This window comes from Myxocyprinus asiaticus, chromosome 43, assembly GCF_019703515.2.
Source record: "Myxocyprinus asiaticus isolate MX2 ecotype Aquarium Trade chromosome 43, UBuf_Myxa_2, whole genome shotgun sequence".
NCBI classification, from domain to species: domain Eukaryota; kingdom Metazoa; phylum Chordata; class Actinopteri; order Cypriniformes; family Catostomidae; genus Myxocyprinus; species Myxocyprinus asiaticus.
This window is the reverse complement of record NC_059386.1, coordinates 32,428,279-32,434,817: the sequence shown is the minus strand read 5'-3', so window position 1 is coordinate 32,434,817 and position 6,539 is coordinate 32,428,279.

Sequence of the window (6,539 nt, the reverse complement as noted above, 5' to 3'; positions counted from 1 at the left end):
AGGTCTACCCCAGGATCTATACGCCCCTGAATCTACGCCCCTGAATTTGAGTCCCAAATGACATTGACCAGTAGTGTTAAACTACTGTGCATTGCTAAAAAATTAACTTTTTTAAACCATTATGTTATTCCTGCAACAACTTATTGACAGCGGTGCATAATGGACTGCCGCAGAACAGCAACAAGGATATCAATTATTTGGGGGTACAATCTGGCCATATCTGATTATTGGGGGGACTTGTCCAATGTACACTCGTAATTTGAGTGCATTGTGGGTAGGAATGAGTGAACAAAAGTAGGGAACGAGTAGCTCACTCTTCAGATACTCATACAAAATGGCGGACACTCGAAATAGTGCACTATATAGTGTCTAGGGGCCGCAATTCTGGGCCTGACGTCACGGCTACATGCGGGCACCGCCCCCTCATTTACATCATTTTTCGTATTACATTTTTTTGTATTAAAATAAGCACAAATGAAAGACCATGATGTCGAAATACTTTACAGTTTTAATAATATTTATTTTTTCTCACTTTACCGCAGGCTAATTAATGGGGTGCTTCATTGACACGACAATCTAACAATGCAAACAATCTTAATTATCTTAAAAAATAAATAAAAAATAAAAATAAACACTTTTCTATATGTACTATATAAAAAAAAAAATTTCCACCTTTGACTTTGGGATGAAATATTATTGTAATATTATTGTAGAATATATGGTAAAAGTGCAGATCTATTTGCAGCTACATTGCAGCTTTTAAGTTTTATTTCGGTAAAACAAATGAATACATTAAAACATGATGTAATAAATCAGAGGATTTTTATTTGTGAAAGGATGAGGGTGTGAATCTAGGTAGAATGTAATGCAAGTGCTCCCTCTATTGTTACAAAAATACATCAACACTGACATGTTTGCTTGAAATTATTTTATTGTTAGATTTGTGCATAATTACATCCATTACACTGGAGTAAAATTTACTTGTTTTCCATACTGGAATTACTATAATCCAATGATATATTCATTTAAAGATATTCTCAATGGTCCATAAGCACCAGTATTTCACACTGCTGACCAAATAATGCATACTCATATCAGGTGTCACCCATATTTCCATTTTTATCTTCTCTCCAGATGTATCTATTACGTCGAATCAACTGACTGACCTGAACATTTGACACTTCACATTTTGGATACTTTGCATAAATCCTTTTTAGGAACTGCCAAAGTACAAGAGGTCCAATCACAAAAAAAAAAAAAAAACTGAATCTATTACTTTGGATTTATGTGGATCAAACATACTGTGCTCAAAGTCAGTGTTTCAGCTATGACAGTGATCTTATCGAGTGCTGGATAAATGAGCTACAAGGTCTGATTTCAGCCAGGCCTCACACCTGCTTTTCTGACACGGTATGTCCCTCAGGTAGAAGAACATCCACTGTGAAGCTTATCTTCTTTGAATGAATCACACTGTAAGTGTTATCGAATCTGACCACATCTACAGAGGAAAAGAGAATAACATCTCAACATGAAAGTAAAAGCAGCTGAAAATATTAGAGTAATGACAGCAGTCATAAATTCTTTTATTTATGGATCTGAGTAAGAACATCAAATTTTTACACTTCTGGGCCTATTTATCGTCTGTTAGCTTGGATGAACTGCAGTGATCTACTATAGACTTACATATGCCTGGTTCCTCACAAGTGTAGGATCCATCTTCTGGAACTAGATGAGAATTGTAATGTTCAGTTAGCAGCATTTCCTGCATATCTTCCAATTTATTTGCTTCATTTCCTTTCGTCTTCAGGAGTAGTCCAAAACCGATATCAGACCCCTCACTAGCAAACTGCCATCATGTATTTTTTTGGCACTGACAATGTGAATTCTACAGGCCTTACAAGCAAAAGAAAGTTTGGTTACATTCAGAAAGGAATACTAGCACACTGCGCACTACATGCTACTATTTTTCAAATAATATGAGAAACATCCCTTATGCATCAATAAACATTTCTACCTAATTGCACTGCATGTTTTAATTCAGCCAGTGATATCTAGTTATCTCAGAAATAAATATAATTATTTTGGATTTTTTATCAAATTTTATGTGAAAAAGGCTCATGGCAGTCCGATCAAATAATGAGTAATTAAAGAGGTGTTAAAAATCATGCTTGATATTACTTCCAGTCCTATGCATGCAAAACTTTTGCATATTATAAATATACACAGCATACATGCTAGTTTGATTAGTAATAATAATAATAATAATAACAACAACTTTATTTATATAGCACCTTTTAGCAATTTAGAACAAAGTGCTTCACAAAATATAAAATCAAAACACAACATAAAAAGAAAAATGTAATGTGTTGGAACAGCCAACAGTTCATGACAAGAAGATCTAAGAGGTCTAACTGTTTTATAAAATCTTAAAAGTAGCTGCTAAATAATCTGATGCCAACCCATGATGTAATTAATAAAATCTTAAAATCAACCCTAATACGAATTGGTTACCAATGCAAAGAAGCTAAAACTGGAGTAATGTGATTAAAAGACCTAGCTTGTGTTAAAAGTCTAGCTGCAGTATTTTTTACTGATTGTAGCCATGCTAAAATGCACTGATTTAAAGTTGAAAACAGGGCATTACAATATTCTAGGTGAGATGAAATAAAAGCATGAATAAGCTTCTAAAACTCAAGTGTCCCTAAAACTCAAGACATTTCTCACCTTGGAAATGTCCCTTAACTGATAAAAACATGACTGAACGTGATATTCAAAATTTAAATTTGAATCAAAATAGATGCCCAAATTTCTCAACAACTGCTGAATATTTGGGACCACCTTATTAAGTGCTGACTCAATTTGATTTGTTTTTAAACCATGACCGATTATAACAACCTCTGTTTTATCGGTATTTAACTGAAGGAAATTACATGCCATCCATTTTTTTTAAATCTGCTATACACTCTTGAAGAACATTTATACTAGACAGATCATTGGGATTTAATGACAAATATAACTGTAGGTCATCTGGATAGCAATGAAAATTAATGTTGTATTTTCGAATAACAGAGCCAAAAGGTAACATATATAGAGAAAACAAAATTGGCCCTAACAGGGATCCTTGCGGGACACCACAATTTATTTTTGAAGAGGAGGACATCTCATCTCCAACAGACACTACAAATTTCCTATTTGACAAATAGGAAACAAACCAGTCTAAAGCCACCCCAGATATTCCCACCCATCTCTTTAATGTATCAATTAAAACTGAATGATCAACTGGATAAAACGCTGTAGTTAAATCAAGCAACACTAAAACGGAACACTCTCCAGCATCCTCCGCCATAAATAAATAATTGGTCACCCAAAGAAAACAGGATAGTAGTATGCTATTCCGAACATACCTATTGTCTTATAGAGATGCTGACAGTCACTTACCGTAAAAATGAGCAATAGAAATAGATCTTGACTTCACAAACACACAATAATTAGACAACTTACCACCCAGTACAACAATCTTCTGCCTTGTTTCCTCATGCAAGAAGTGTTTAATCAAGTTGTATGCGATAGGAAAGAGTTTAGGGGCAGAGTTTAAGAAAGCAGAGATAAAGTATTTAAAAAACTGTAATAGCTGTTTTTATTCTTAAAAAATATCAACCTCAATGACAATATTTTATAGTGACATCATGACATTGGTGCCAATATCTCTTACCTTTTTTAGACTTTCTGGATAGTTCTCTTCAAACATGGTCAGAATCTGACAGGGAGGGGTAAATTGCATGAAAATTAAAAGAGAATGTCATAGTATGTGGGTGAACAAATGTCTTAAGAGAATCATTAACAATCATATACATTTATTAAAGGAATATTCTGGGTTCAATGCAAGGTTAGCTAAAACAACAGCATTGGTGGCATAATACTGATTGCCACAAAAAAAATTTAGACTTGAATTTCATTTGTTTAAAACTTTATCAAAAAAGCAAAAATCATGGTTACAGTAAAGCACTTACAATGGAAATGAATGGAGCCAATCCATGAACATTAAAATACTCACTGTTTCAAAAGTATAGCCACAAGACTTAACAATATGGGTCCTATTTTAAGAGCGCTAACGTTAAGTACTAATAAGTCACACATGCAAAGTCAATGGGCATGGCCAGGAAGTTTTGGTATTTTCGTGCAAGCATGTGCTAATTCTAGGCACAAGTGGGTTTGGTGAAATTGCACGCACAAAGCGCTAATGGGCTGGGTCAAGTGGAACATCTGCATCCTGCATCCTGGGGTCAGAGCGCAGGGTCAGCCATGATACAGCGCCCCTGGAGCAGATAGGGTCAAGTGGCCTTGCTCAAGGGCCCAACAGTGGCATCTTGGCAGTGCTGGAGCTTGAAACCCCAACCTTCTGATCAGTTACCCAGAGCCTTAACCACTGAGCCACCACTGCCCCCAAGATGACAATCCGAGATGACGATGAGTCTGCATACAGAAGGGAGGTTGAACAGCTGGCTGTCTGGTGCAGTCAAAACAACCTCGAGCTGAACACGCTCAAAACGGTGGAGATAATTGTGGACTTTAAGAGGAACACCCCAACACTGACCCCCCTCACCATTCTAAACAGCACTGTGGCAGCAGTGGAGTCATTCAGGTTCCTGGGCACTACCATCTCACAGGACCTGAAGTGGGAGACACACATTGACTCCATTGTGAAAAAGGCCCAGCAGAGGTTGTACTTCCTTCGCCAGCTGAGGAAGTTCAACCTGCCACAGTTTTACTCAGCAGTCATTGAGTCTGTCCTCTGCACTTCAATAACTGTCTGGTTTGGTTCAGCTATGAAATCAGACATCAGAAGACTACAAAGGACAGTTTGGACTGCTGAGAGGATTATTGGTTGCACTTGCAAACATTTGCACTGTACATAACAGATAACAGATTTGTATTTGCACTGTACATAACAGATAACAGATTTGTATTAGATTGCACTACGTATGTGTATGTGTGTATGTATGTATGTGTGTGTGTGTGTGTCTGTGTGTGTATGTACGTATGTGTATAACTATCTTTCATTTTTTATTATCATCTATGTCTTGCTGCTGTTTTTGTATTGTTTTTGTATTGTTGTACACTAGAAGCTCCTTTCACCAAGACAAATTCCTTGTATGTGTAAGCATACTTGGCAGTAAAGCTGATTCTGATTCTCTGATTCTGATTAATCATTTTCCGCTACTGACAAACAAATCATGGTTAGAGGATATTAACAGTGTTTGTATCAGAACGCACTTCTACTGATTTTGATTTTGAAAAATTAATTTATTGAAACAAGAAAAAATTAAACCAAAAATATTTCTAAATTCAAGTTACACTTCAATTTAAATGAAAATAATCAAAATAACAAAGTGGTAAAAAAAAAATCATACCAAATCCCAAAATGTTACTCTCTTCAACTTCTTCCACCGGCCCCTTTTGCAGTGACTTCTGTTGTCGTAGAGTGAAAAAAAAAAATCACTCTACAACAACAGGTGGAAAAATACCAAGACAAATTAGATCATAAATACAATTGTAAATAAACATAATAATAATTGAAAAATAAACCATGACCTATAGATAGTTTAATAAATATTTTTCCTAAAACAGCTACAACTGTGATTGTCAGGGTCATAATTTGATGTTCCACTCTATTTTCAGAGTTTAGACATGGACTTTATTACCACCTGCTGGTGAAATCTCCAACCTTTGGAAAAATGTTGAACTTTGCACTGAAAACAGACATGCTTTTGAAACGTCTTAGTCGACTTAGCACAATTACCTATTTCTCAGGAAAATACCAAATTGCCGGGCCTGGGTAGCAAGTATTGACACTGACTACCACCCCTTGAGTCGCGAGTTCGAATCCAGGGTGTGCTGAGTGACTCCAGCCAGGTCTCTTAAGCAACCAAATTGGCCCGGTTGCTAGGGAGGGTAGAGTCACATGGGGTAACCTCCTCGTGGTCGCGATTATTGGTTCTCTCAATGGGGCGCATGGTAAGTTGTGCGTGGATTGCAGAGAGTAGCATGAGCCTTCACGTGCTGCGAGTCTCCGCGGTGTCATGCACAACAAGCCACATGATAAGATGCACGGATTGACGGTCTCAGAAGCGGAGGCAACTGAGACTTGTCCTCCGCCACCTGGATTGAGATGAGTAACCGCGCCACCAGGAGGACCAACTAAGTAGTGGGAATTGGGCCTTGCACCACTTCATTTATGTACAATACACCCCCAGTTTGCACGCATACACCCACAGATAATGCAAACACTCCCACCCATGCCCACTTACGCTCTCACGAAAATATTAGAAGATGCTACGCACGGTTGTAACGTATAGCGCTCACAAGAAAAAAGAGCCCCATGCGTGTTAACACGATTTTAGTGTGATAATATTGCTTACTAACCTTATCTGTTTGAAGATATATCCAATATTAAAACTTTGTTGTCATGACGACATTACGCTGGTGAACCCTGTAATCTGGTAAACATTGCAACACCAGTAAATCACTGATCTTATCAC